This window comes from Mus musculus, chromosome 17 (genome assembly GCF_000001635.26).
Source record: "Mus musculus strain C57BL/6J chromosome 17, GRCm38.p6 C57BL/6J".
Taxonomy (NCBI): domain Eukaryota; kingdom Metazoa; phylum Chordata; class Mammalia; order Rodentia; family Muridae; genus Mus; species Mus musculus.
This window is the reverse complement of record NC_000083.6, coordinates 8,803,163-8,817,365: the sequence shown is the minus strand read 5'-3', so window position 1 is coordinate 8,817,365 and position 14,203 is coordinate 8,803,163. Positions and strand designations below refer to the sequence as shown.

Sequence of the window (14,203 nt, the reverse complement as noted above, 5' to 3'; positions counted from 1 at the left end):
CAACCACATGATGGCTCACAACCATCTGTACAGCTACAGATTACTCAAATACTTAAAAAATAAAATAATAAACAAATCTTTAAAAATTAATTAATTTTTTTAAAAAATTAAAAGAATAAGAACATCACACAGGGGGACTGGAGAGATGGCTCAGTGGGTAAGAGCACCCGACTGCTTTTCCAAAGGTCCGGAGTTCAATCCCAGCAACCACATGGTGGCTCACAACCATCCGTAACGAGATCTGACTCCCTCTTCTGGAATGTCTGAAGACAGCTACAGTGTACTTACATATAATAAATAAATCTTTAAAAAAATAAATAAATAAACATAATAAAGGTGTGCACCACCACTGCCCGAAAAATCATTCTTAAAAAAAAAGAAAAAGAACATCACACAGACTTCATGACAAGTCAGCTGTTCTGAGTAAGTCTGCAACCTCTGTGAATAGAACATTGCTTTCAGAAGGAAAGAGGATACAGGATACAGCAGTGTCCTGTCTCCTGGCCAGTACCACATCACACCCAGAGCATCTAAAGTATTCTTCTGTTATTTTTACTTTTACTTTTGCTTTTGCTTTGTTGTTGTTTGTTTTGCTTTCTGTTTGTTTTTGACATAGTGTCTCATAGCTCTGGGCTGGGCTACAATGCACTATGTAGACCAGGCTAGCCTTGAACTGACAACCATCCTGCCTCTACCTCCCAAATGCATGAATCTTGCAGTCTTCTAAATTCTGCTAAATTCCACACAGGTAGCATGGTTTGGGAACAGGGCACATTTTTATATACCTGTTTGTCCTTGTAAAGGGATATTGGACATAACTCTCAGAAACATAAAAATCAACAAGGCAGATTTAGGTAAAAAATTAAAAATTTACATTTTCTAAAAATGTTCTTCTTCCTCTAAGAGAAGCCGACTTAAACAAGAACTAAGCTCTGTGCCCGATTTGGGTGGCACCAGAGCCAAAGACCAAGAGGTCAGTCATACTGGCTGGCTGCTGAGCCAGTGTCTGAGAGGGTGACTGTGTGGCAGTTCTCAGAGTCGTAGTGCAGAAGAACAATGGCTTCCTGAAGTTCCAAGGGAGGAGGCTGCCTTCTTCAGAACTAGACAGAAACTCTGGAGCTTGCTAAATTTTCAGCCCACTTCTAAAGTCAGGCTTGACAGTGGTACCCTGTCTCTGTCACGATAGATTCACCTTTAGCTGTTTGCCCTGTGCCTCAGCTACATCCCCTGACCTCTGCTCGCTGCCCAGGAACCCTGGCTAAGCCAGGAGCATCACTGGGCCTCCAGCCAGGTGCTGCCTCCCGTATGCACCTGGAACCCTTCTCTTTGACACAGAGACCATCAGCTCTTCTTTCCAGCCCGATGCTGCAATTATCCTTCCATCCTGTCCAAGGATCACCTCTGTAACGAGAAGGCTGGACCTTAATTAAGGCTCACACTTTGAGCAATCCTTCTTACTGAAACTGGGGTAATCTCAACACCACTAGAACTAGAGCTACACCATGGCAAGCTGAGAGTTCCGAAAGGTTTGCTTACTGCAGCTAGTTTCTGACGTTACCAACCCAACTTCTGAGCTAGCCTGCAGATAACCTCCTGGCTTCTCCCACTGGGGGGACAGCAGAAAAGTGTCTTTACATAAGGAAGAGAGGAAACAGGAATAAAGAGAGGCCAGTGCACCCAGCAAGCTCCACAGCAGGTCACATCCCAAAATAAGACCATGACGGGCCTTCTTAGGAAAATGGGCCAGGCTGGCACAGAGCATGGACAATTGCACACAGCCCAGGATGGCCTCAGTGAAAACTCTGGCCCCAACCCCACAATGATGTCAGCGATGACATCAGCGATGATGTCAATGGGGCACTTGCATGAAGTCAGGCAAAAGCCATGCCCTAAGGGATTTCTGGAAAAGCCTTGCTTCTCTCTCTCTCTCTCTCTCTCTCTCTCTCTCTCTCTCTCTCTCTCCCTCTCCCCCCCCTCTCTCTCACACACACACATACACACACACACACACACACACACACACACACACACACACACTCAGTATGTAAGTCAAAGCAAAACAATACAAATAGGACACTCCTGTGCTCTATGCAGAATTTCAAAAGTAGTTTCACTTTAAAACAAGTCTGTGCAGGGCATGGTCGTCACATCTCTTTAACCCAGGAATTTAGGGGACAAGCAAGAGGATCTCTGTGAGAGTTTGAGGCCAGCCTGATCAACATAGTAAGTTCCAGGACAGGCAGAGCTACACAGTGGGCCCCTGTTTTAAAAAAAAAAAAAAAAAGACGAGCAAGCAAACAAACAAAAAACAAGGCTGCAAATCTCTTTGGAAGAGAAGGCACCAAGGCAAACAGACACATACTGATAAAGCTCTGAGAAAGTAAGGAGCCGGATTCTGGAGGCAAATTCTCCTTCGACACAGATGTGGCCTGAGGTAGTGCTCCCTACAATTCTGGCATCAAGGACCCACTGGGCAAGCTGCCCCTGGGGGCACTCATTCATCCAGAGACAGCCTCAGCTTCCAGAAGAGAGGAAGGTAGATTCGCAGGACAGGACACGGCTGCTGTCTTGAGCCCCTGAAGCAAGCCCAGGAAGAAGCCAGCCACGGCTGTGATGGTGCACATCGATATACAATTTTTTGAGGCAGAAGCAACCAGTGGTTTCTTAAGTAGAGCTAAAGAATGAAAGGATTGCAAACTATTGTAAAATATAAAAGTGCAGTCTTAATGCAAGTCACTGACAGCTTCCTTCTAATACATGCAAACGAGGTACAGCAACGTTCTTAGGGGAATTCAAATGGCAACTTGTTCAAAATTTATCCTCAAGACATGTCCTTGCTCTTCTTCAAGTTATAACTTTGCACATGGATAGGACTAATCATGACAGATCAACAAACCCAAGTAGTCCAGAAAATAGCCTATTATAAGAGGACCCATACATAAAAGCTAAGAACAAGGGGTCCTGTCCATTGCCTACTTCCTGAGACACATGGAGCCATGTAGATGTGCTCTGCCCCAGGGCTGCCCCACCCCCATGTTCCTCCACCACACACACTCCCCTGGGTTTCCACTGAACACACAGCAGGAGGCCTCACAGATGTTCCCAGGTTGGGGCAAAGCCAACTTGAGGCATTCAGAGCTGGGACAGGGTAGAACCAGAGCAGGTTGGAGGTGCAGACTCCATACATGGGGAAATGCCTACAACCTCTCTAAATAGCTTGCCCTAAATGGAAGAATTCTAGTGACAATTGCTTTTTTGTTGTTGTTCTTCTTCTTCTTTCTCTTTCTAAAAATTCTTCCCTTTTAATTTTGAACCCATTTTCCTTTCATTTCTTGCCAAGAAAGTGGAGTTGCTGGACAAGTCTGGCCTTTCCTGCTGTCAGTGTTTCCAGAAGCCTTGCTTCCTGCCACCGCAGAAGCGCCTTCCAGGCAAAGCAGAGACCTCAGGCAGCCATGCTTTGCTCCCACCACTTGGATGTCACCAAGACTGTCATGCCACCATTTAGAGAAGGGACCCAGGATATGACGACAGCTGCTCTGCCCTTCCTCTGGACACACATCACCTTCCTTGTCTTCCCAATGTGAGCAAACAAAGCAAGCAGCCCACACAGGTTGCTGTCCCCAAACTCTGTGCTCCAGTACCTGCTTGATGGTGGCATAACGCACAGACACTGGCAACTTGTCAACACCTCGCTTTCCATAGGTTCTTAGAGAAAGGTTGTCAGCCCTAGAACAGAAGGTCCAACCAAGACTAAGCCGTCCATCAACAAGGAAGGAAAGGGAGGAAGGGAGCAATGATACGTTGTATTTCTGCCAGCTTGGGGTTCAGATACAAGAAATTGGAACAGTTTTGAGTCTCAAAAAATTAGGAATGATAAATTACACACACACACACACATATACACACACACACATTCAAACATAAAACAAAAGAAAACTTAAAAAACAAGGTAGAAAAAAAAAAAAGATGGGTTTTCTAATGGCAACCCTTTTTGGTTTTTTGAAATGGCAACTCTTTGACAAACAGAGCAGACCAGTTACAAAACATAGAAGGTGCCAAAACTCTCCTGCAAAGAGAGCGAGATCTGTAAGAGGTAAATTAAGGCAGGATCCTAATATTATTCATCAAGAGTAACTTCTAGAACAAAGGCATTGCCGGGGGTCGGTGGGAGCCTGTGAAGAGAAAGGGCCAGGTTTCACATGGCCAGGAATAGCAGGGAGAAAACACTTCTGGAGACACATGGTTCTGCCCCCAGGTCAGCCCTGGGGAGGAGTGTGACACCCACAGGAGAGGTTTGCAGGGGTGGAGGAAGGTTGATGTTCAAAAAAAAATAACAAAAAGTTTCTCACAAAACCCAGTAAGTAGGAAGGAAGTGGCGGCTAAAATAAAACCAACGGGTGGACGAGAAGGAAATAATATTAAGTGATAAGACAAAGAAAAATGTCAACATTACAAGCAAGACACCGGACAATGAGAAGGGTGGCCATCCATACCAGGGGCCTGGGTGGGGGAGGGGAAGAATCCCACGCACTCAGAGAAACCCGGAGCCTGAAGTAAGAACAGGGAAGAGGTTAGGCAGGAGGGTATGGATAAATCAACCCTCAAAGCAGGGGCTGGCTATGTCCTTTCCAGCCTGGAAGCTTTCTCAAGCTCTCCTCTAGATGGCTAGCCCCTGGGGAGCGCTCAGTGGCTGCCACTCAACTCAGCACCAGCAGGCTGTGGAGAGTGGCAGGCACAAGTGCCCTCTGCCTCTTCCCCCGTGCATATCCACAAGTTGCTATCACAACAAGTTGCTGTCAGCACGGTGGCTGGCAATGAGTAGGACCTCATTCAGACAGATCCTTAGGAGCTAGAACCAACCAATGTGCCTACATTTCACCCACTCTAGAAGCGCAGCCACGCAGAGCCTACAGTCGCTCGATGAAGACTCTCCATTCCTTGCCAAACACAGTGATTTCTACCAGCTTAGCCTGACTGGGCAGCCCTCCAAACATCTAAGCAATACTTGACACTTTAAATCCAAAGCCAAGGGCTCTATCAGTCAGAAATACACGGAGGCAGGAGTACCTGCTTTGGTTTTCACATTGGTGTGTGGCATAAAAAAGGAACTGACACTCGAACGGGAAGGATGTTATTTTTTTCCTTTTTTCTTTCTCTTTTAAATATTCCTGGCTTGACATTTCAAGAAGACAGAAAGCAACTGAGGAAATTTCAGGTGCTGAGATAAAAAAACCTGAGGTCAACAACAACAACAAAATCAGCCTCGGCAGCCACCAGCCACTCAGGGTTAATCACACTGCGTTTTGGCACAGCCTCACGTATGATTTCTGAATGGGTACGAACCAATAGAAACCAGGTCACATTCAGGTTGAAGTCTCCCTCGGACTCGGTTCCCATCTATGCAAAGCTCACATCATGCTTTCACCGCCCCCTACCCCCCCCCCGCCCCGCCAATATTGCCCAGTAAGGCCAACTCAATTTCCTTGTGAAATTAGAAGCAAATCGGTTTCTTTTGTCCTTTCTAACTCGAATGGATCTAAGAGTGCATGTGTGTGGATGTAGGCATCCTCCTTCACTGATATTTTGCTGTTGCTGGTATTTTTGTTTAATGTAGCAGTGTATTCAATTTTACTGCTACAAAAGCAACTTAACAGGACCCTCCAAGAAGACACTCAGAGTCCCACCCTGCACTGTGTGTCAGTCACTCCGATAGCAGCATCTAAATGATAAAATCCCAGGTGAACAATTTATTGGTTTACTGGATACATACATTTTTAATACTAATCAATACTGACAAATTGCCCTCTTCAAAGGCTTTGCCGATTAGTACTTCCCGCAGGAAGTTGTGAGAGGGTTTGCCTCTTAGCATAACCACCACCCGTGTGCTATAAAGCGTATTAACCTGTGCAGCGAGGGCAGATGAAGATGGCAATGTTTTAAAGTGCAGGCCTCCTCACGATGAAGCAGAACGCTGTCTCGGGATGTGTGTTTGTCTTGTTTCTCCTCTTTTCCCACACGCTCTCTGCTCACGTCCCTGGGTGGGTGTTCCTTAACTACTTCAGATAGTACCTTGTGCTAAAGGACGGGTAGTTGACTCTTGCTTGGATAGTAGCAGAAAGTGGAAAATCATTTAGCTATTCCCTTGGAGTGGGTCCCTGTCCAAAGCCGTACAAAAGGAATTTCTCTTGTCTCCTTATTCAGTCAACGCTTCCTTTGACTACTGCTGGAATTTAAAATGCCTCCCCTAATCTAAAAACAGAATTTCCTCATGGTGTTATCTATCTATCTATCTATCTATCTATCTATCTATCTATCTATCTATCTATTCTTCTTATGTTTTCCTCCTTTCAATATTAAATATATTCACCATGTAGAATTTAATCTGAGCCTACAGTGTGCAGGATGATCTCATTTTCTTCTGAGCAAATACTCTCTTGTCCCCAGACCATCTCTTCAGCCATCTACCCTGTCTCCTACCACATAAAGTGGGGTGCATGTGTTCCTGCCTAACTCTGGGTCTGCTGGACTGTCTGTCTGTCTGTCTGGGGCCAGCAGCATGTTGTTCTAATCACTAAGGCTTTATATAGTCTTAAATCAGTCTTAAATATTAGATGATATGGTTAATCCCAAGAAATTGGAATATCACCCTAAAAAAAAAAAAAAAAAAAAAAACAGTGACTGGCTAGATAAAAATGTTTTCATGAGCAAAATTCTGAAGCTGTGTCATGCAGAATATCTCAAAGTATATGTGACCCTTGGAATAGCAGGTAAAAGCCACCATTACTACATCTGAGAACCACAGCGATGGGTCTGCAGGACAGCGCTTGGCCTTCTTTAAGAAACAGCCAGGGTTACGATCAGAAGCACAGATGCCAGTGTGGTGGCGACATCTGCAGTAGCATCCCTGCAGAGGCTGAGGAAGACATGATGTTTGCTGGAGTTCAAGGCCAGCTGAGGCGAAATGGCCCTGGCTCCCACTCAAGAATGAAAAAAATAAAAAAACCCAATACACCAATGCATTACATCATACACACCGCACTGCTCTGCCTTGGGCTGCACTCCTGCCTGCCAGTCACCTCCTTTCTTGCCCATTGGTGCTCTGCATGTAGAACGTTTCCTCTCACGGAACTTGCCAACTCTAAAAAGTCCAAATCTGCTTGTGTTTGATCAATAACTCATCATCTCCAAAACACACACGTGGCAATATTTCAGCACTTTCCATGCAACACTTTTTGTCTTGGCGATGCAGGAAATGTTTTCATCAAAGTAACAAAGGCTCTTGCCACAGCCCAGGGAAAGCAAGCTGAGGCTACCCAAATGTGGACCACGGGGCTCCCTCCTTCCTTTGGACTCCTGCTGCCTGTTCCTCATTGACCTCACTGCGTGTCAAGTATTGTGTTCACAGTGACGCAAAAGCCTGGGTGCTGGTGCCAAAGAGTGTATTTGGATTACATGGAAAAAAAATGAATAGAATGAAGTTTTGAGTACTGGAGCAAAGCTCTGCAGCCACACGATTTCATTGTTTCTTCTCTTTTAGGAAAATTAGCTTTGATAAAGGGCTATTTGGCTAAGATTCTTCCACTTAAACACCCTCCCTTGTTTCTTCAATAGACTGCTTGGAGCTGCCCTGGGAGGATGGATAAAGAGTAGATGAGCGAAGCATTTGCCCAACCCTAGAGACAGACAAAGACCAGTGAAATCCAGATTCAAAGAGGGACGATGTGCTGCAGGACACACAGAAGCACAGGAGGACCTAGACAGGTAGCTGTCAGGACAGAGAAAGTCCTCTGGAAGAGATGGTGCAATGACACAATGTCCCTTGTCCTCAGTCCCCCACTCTCTCCATACAGCCCTGCTGCTTTGCTTCCTCAATCCTGGCTTCCTATATCCACCTCTGGACCCTGTTCAGATCCATTCTTTCTGGAATCTTCCTCTTGGTTACCTCTGCAACCCTCAAATTCTCCCTCCTCCAAGACAGCACTCAGCTGTCACTCCATAGGTCATAGGTCACTTCTCATTAGGGTGTTTATGAGTGGTGCAATATGCAGCTTTCTTGCTCTGTTTGATCTTGAATAGAATCACTTGCTCAGGCCTGCCCCTCCGATCCTGTCACTCTTCTTGCCCCCAGTAGCTGTCTGCTTCCTAATCTACTAATCTACTGCTTTTCTCTCACAACTCCCCTTCCAAATGTCACAGGTCACTCCCCCACACCCATCTAATTGCGGGTTACTAAGCGCCTCTCCCAAGCACCCGGGAGACCTTCCACACCCCTGCCTTTCTCTTCATGGATGCTTTAGCGTACTTACTTCCCTTCTCCCTGTTCCCTGAAAGCTTTCTCAGGCCTTGCTCTCCTGTCTAGCTTCCTCCAAAGGACCAAAATGCTGGACAACTAGAGTAATGGAAGTTAGCACCTGATGAAAGGTTTCTTACCCACTCATTGCCCCCGATGTGAGTTAGCAACAGCTACAACATGGCCCCCACCCTCCCCTCCACCAAAAACATTGCCTTTTGGGTCTCAGCTTTCCCAGATCCCCACATGTCATCCCACCCTGTCCTCCTCACCTCACAGAGCTGTTTCTTCATGTTGCCTCGTTCTTCAAACCCCTGGACTTCAGTAGGTAAGCATTCTTAAGCATCTCTGGAATGAAGCCCACCATCAGCCATAGCCACAGGGGCGCACTCCACAGGTCTGCTAGTCACATGCTGGCCACGGGATTTTACTTCATCTCAGAGGCTCCTCTTTGAGTGCCACAGTGTGTCTGTCCCTTGTCACCTGCAGATGCTCAGTCCACTCCTGCCTGATGCACTCTTCCACTTTTCCCTGCCCCCTTCAAACACATCCTCTGCCCTCTGCCCTGAATCCTCTTCATCGTCCCTTCAGCTGCTGCCTCAGCACTAGGGGATCACGATCTTCATTTCTAACCCACTTTAGGCCAGCATCCTCGGGCCCACGCTCTCCTCCCACATCTCAGTCTTCAGAGTAGAGAGACACTGCGCCATGATACCCTTCCTTCTGCAACCAAGACCATCCATTTTTTTTTTCTCAGAAATTCCAGATTCACACAAAGCATCCATGGACTGACTCCTTAGAGGGGCATCAAATGTCATGCCTCTTTTTTTCTTCTCCAGCCTTAGGGATGGTAAAACTTTATCTAAGTGATTTGTTGTTGTTGTTGTTGTTGTTGTTGTTGTTGTTTTTAAATCTGCTATACCTTGAGCATCTCCATCTCCCTACTGCCAAACCTACCAAACCTGCCTTTGCCTGCATATTTCCTCCTCTGGGCCCCTTACCAGTAACCGGAAGCCAGGAATGCATTCCCCAAGCAACAGGCATTCAGTGCACTTGATACCACAAATACTTGAGCCCTCAACTACGATTCATGTCCACTGCTGTACCCCTGACTCGGTGGCCCCTGTATACTCCCTTCCCAAACAGCTCCAAGATTCATTTCCCAAATTACACTCAGATGAGCCTGCAGGATATAAATCACAGAAGCCTGTGGCTCATAACTCTCCCTGGTATATAGCCCTGTTCTGGCCAATCTACGGGCTTCATCACATACCAGACATCTGGGCTGCAGGTCCCAGCTCCAGCTGTGCAGCCTTTACTCTCCTCCTCCAGCTCAGGGCCCATCTGCCGGGCAGCTCTTCTCTTGACTGCTTCCCACACCATGGCTGCTCATGCTACACCACTCAGATCTCCTTCCAGATTGACCTTCATTCACAGCCCCCTGTATGAAGTCTCTGTGTGTTTTGATGTGTTTTGCTTATTCCCTTCGGGTAGCTGCTCTCTACACCACTAGAGGGCAGTAGAGAGCAGGTACCACCCAAGCCAAGAATCCCACAACCTACAAAGGTTCACAGTCCTGACTCCCAACCCAATCATACCCCCACCCCCACCCTCAGCCTTCCTAACCAGGAACCATGGTATCCAATGTCTACACAGCCAACCATCATGTTACCTATCCTTCTAGCCTCCACCTCCCTGTGTGTCGTCATGCACAGGTCCAGCTTTGTCTCCACTGCTGAGGACTGCCACAGAGACATAGCCTCTGCTACACCTTCACCATGGAAGGCCTTCTGGCTTTCCTGCACACCCGTCTAGGAACACAGAGACTGTCCTTAGCATAGGCCTGTGACTCCTTTCCCCTTGGCTGGTTAAGCTCCTGGCTATGACTTTCAGAGGTGCCTTTTTTGCCCAGTAGGTTTTCCTGGGGCTTCTGCCAGGTGAACTCTCTCCCCTGCTTCCTCCAGACTTGAGCCTGACATCCTATGAAACACTAACAGGGTCTTCCAAGCTGGGCTCTGGTCTGACCTCCTTCTGAATCTCCTTGTAGTTCTGCTGAGAACACAGGAGCAAACCTTACCCTCTCCTGGAGCTATAGCCCCATGAGAACCAATTCTGCAGAACACACTTGAATGCTGGGCCACTAGAGTTTAGTGCCAGCTCTGGGTCCAAGGCCACGTGTGCCCAGGTTGCATATGGATAGCATACCTCTTCCTCATACATGGCTCTGCTTTATTGGAACCGTGAAATTTCCTATACAAGCTGATAATGTAGCTTCTTTATGAGTCTACCCCTGTCTATGCCTCAGCATCAGAACAAAGATAAGACCCTGCCCACAGTCCTCTCCAGCCTGCCTTCTAGAAAGTAAGCCAGACAGCAGGCGTGAAGGCGGGGTAGTAGCAGATACACTGGCCAGGGCCATTCTGGGTGCCAGTATTGCCTTTGCCACAGCTATAGATTCCCTGCCCCTTAGAGTTCTTCTCCAGACTTGAAAAAAGGCTTTCCTCCATTGCACGGACTGTGTTATACGCAGGGTGGCAGTTGTGCTGGTTGGCACACTATTCCTCACACAACCTGCCTGCTACTCAACATGCTTTTCTTTGTTTTAGGACACAAAATGTTTTGTGTGAAAAACAAAAAAAAAAAAAAACCCTCCAAGAGCAATGTATCAATTTGAGATAGAAGGCCTGTCTTCTGATTTTCTAGCTCTTTCTCATTTAAACCTTCAGGAAATTCCTCTGTCCACATAGGTTTATTTCAAATTAAAAGTAGGATTCCATGGATTGCCTATTAATAATCTAAATAGTATAATACCACCCAGTTTAAATAGCTTTGCCCTTTGGACTTCTGACCTAGCCAAGAACCAGCTCACCCCTCCATGGATAGCAGATGACGTTCACTGCCCACAGCCAGCCTGGCAGGAATTCACAGCATGCTATTCGGGTCACCTTTTGGGGCACCCGTGTCTCTATGCCAGGTCTTTGGGGAGTAAAGAGTCATCTCTACACCCTCCACACAGTTGTGTTATAGAACATGTGGGTCCTCTCCAACAAGCTGTGAGTTGGGTCTTGACTGAATGTAGGCCCATGGTGGATGCAGGCAGTGCTGGGCCTTGAGTCTGGTTTTCCCCTGTGGCATCAGCTTCACAGAGCCTATGAGAATACCCTGACTGGGACGCCTGGTGCTGTCTGGAGTACTGAGTGCATTTGCTCTCACAGGGACCATATTTATCTCAGTGTATCCTGGCATCAGCCACGCAGTCCTCACACCCCGGGGAAACAGTTTAAGAGTGGCGAGTAACAGACTCACAAGTCCTGCAAAAGTACACTCACTGGGATATTTGAGGAACATACAGTAATTTGCAGTATGAAGGCATTTACACTGTGCATTCACAAACCTCTCTGGTCTTAATTTCCTTTGCTTTCTCCGTATCGCCACCCTCCATGCCTCCCCCACACAAATACACACATGCAAACACACATACAAACACACACATACACACATACAAATACACACTTTTATTTTTATGCACGGAGCTCTTTCTGCTCTTTACTGTAGTTAACTCATAAAAATATAGCACACAGAGAGACACGGGTGGGGAGGTATTTGTGGCTTGGGATTCTCATTCCTAGAGCTGTATTTTTCACAGGTGTGTCTCCTGCTCTTCCCAGGCAAAGCCTCCTCCAGCCATGCCACAATGTATCACAAAGCTGACTAGGTAGCACAGACAGCCTGTATTTGTTACAGGAAATTGGCTCTAATTCCCATTGGCCTGCAGTGTGACCCACCCCACCCCCAATGCAAAATGAACCCAGAGGATGCTCCAGGACAACAATTGTTGTCTTTCCCTGGGCAAGATTTTTCTACTTAATCAGCAACTCTTCCAGCGGTAGAAAGGAAAAGCAGAGATCTAGTGATCTGACAGAGAACAGGAAATGATGTGAACTCGGGAATGGCCTGATTCAGACAGAGGAACAGCATCAGGTGGGAAGCCCATGGACCACTTGCAGCAATGAGCATCAATACTGAGCCAACTCCTGCCCGGGAGGCTCCATCTCACCTTGGCCTACTAACCCACTATAGATCTGTGGCTTCAACATGCTTAAGCAAGAGGGACCAGCTAGGGCAGGATCTGGTACTGGCAATGGTAGCAGGCAAGTGTCTGCTCAGCGCGTGACCAGGTAAGCCGAAAAACAGAACAAAACAGACACAGGATGAGGCTATTGTCCTCCTACACAGGGCTCCCTTTCTCACAAGAGAACTGTAGTATGCACTTGTCTAAGTAGCATCTGGGCTCAGCAGCCTGCACATGACGATTTGTTTGGCTGACAAAGAGATCAAAGTAAAAGAAAGCTCCGATACAAGCCCCACAGGGATACATCTGATTACCTCTGTGCATTTTTGTGTCCTTGGAGAATACACAAGTTCCTTCCAAGAGGCTTTTTTTTTTTTTAAGAAAACTGCCAAATTTCAGATCCTTCAGTGTTTAAGACCCAGGTGGCCTGCTCTTTGACCCCAGACAAAAATAGAACCCCTAAAAGTATGTGTTGGGGGGGGGGAGAAGTGGAACATAGAGCAGCCTTTCCTCAGGTATCAATCTCTTCCTCTCCTTTTGAGTTGGGGTGTGTGAGAACAGACTGTCTACAAGTCACATATACCCTAGTACTTACTGCTCTCATTGTATCCCAAAGCTACAGAAGCCTTGTTCTTAGGAACTGGAGTGAGCATGCCTTAGCAGGGATAGCTTCTCCTGTTTGGAATCATGTACAGAGTAGAACTCTGAAAGATAACACCCTCCCCAGGATAGGGTACCCCAAGATAACTCAGATATCTCTCTGGAACTGCTCATCTTTGTTCAGAACCATAATTTCTACTTCGACGCCAGCCCCACCTTAGACAAAGACAGCACCTATAGATCCATGCACACATACTCTCCAAAAGGAGGGGGAAAAAGTGTTCCAGCCAAATCTCTCTCATATATGTGACATTTGGAACTGCCAAGTATAGTGGCCTACAAGCCTATGCTTGAGCATGCCTAAGCACATACGTGTGCATCAATTGCCAAAAGAGAAAACATACTTATGTAGTAAAGGGGAAAAAATGAACTGTCTAGGAGGCAGAAGACCCCGGAGCAAGCCCAGTCATAGGCCTTAGGGTTATTCCAACAACCCAAGAGTCTATGGGCCCCACCTTCTCCCATTACCTCCAAACCAGGGTCAATCCATGGAGTCCCTTTTGGAAAGTATGGTCTCTGCCGACCACAATCTAAGGGAAAGAGTACAAGCTCGTACGAAGATGCTCCATGTGCAGCACCCATAAATCACATATACAGGGATGGGGGAAGTACACACCTGGGGGAAGCCTCGGGCTCGGAGGACAGCTGGGAGCATGGAGTCCACACCCTTCAAGGCAATTGAGTCAACAAGCAAGTCTAAGCAGAGATTTGCTGAATACTGCCTGCAGGTGTGTGAGTGGCCACTGGGTCATGTGGCTACTGTGGACTGGCCCAGGGCCAGGGAAGCAGGATTGCGGGAGTCAACCCAGCCAGAAGGGAACATGGTCACCCACCTGGTGGCTAGACTCTAAGGGGCTCCTGGGTACACACCTAGAGCAGTCCTGAGGAGGGTCTCAACCCTGACACCCCATGTCCCTGCGCGGAGGTCCACTCCCGTTAAGGAGTGAGTGGTACTTAGGAGCAGTAGCAAGAAAGCTCATTTACAACCTGGCAGCTTCTGCCTGGAGAAAGCTAGGCAAAAAGCGCGGCTTACCAGCGAGAAAGCAGACAAAGGCTCGGTGCGCACGCGGTGGACTGTGGCACCAAATCCACGCTCAGGGTGGAGCAGATGCCCGAGTCTCACAATTTCCCACGGATGTGCCCTCTCAGAGCACAGACTCTCCCACCAGGTCCCGCCTGGT

General features: G+C 47.2%; 1 protein-coding gene across 9 annotated transcripts in view; it reads right to left on the bottom strand.

The window, feature by feature from the left end:
* Positions 1 to 14,203, bottom strand: part of Pde10a (phosphodiesterase 10A) — a 461,462-nt gene that overhangs the window by 169,283 nt on the left and 277,976 nt on the right. The window lies entirely within an intron of this gene.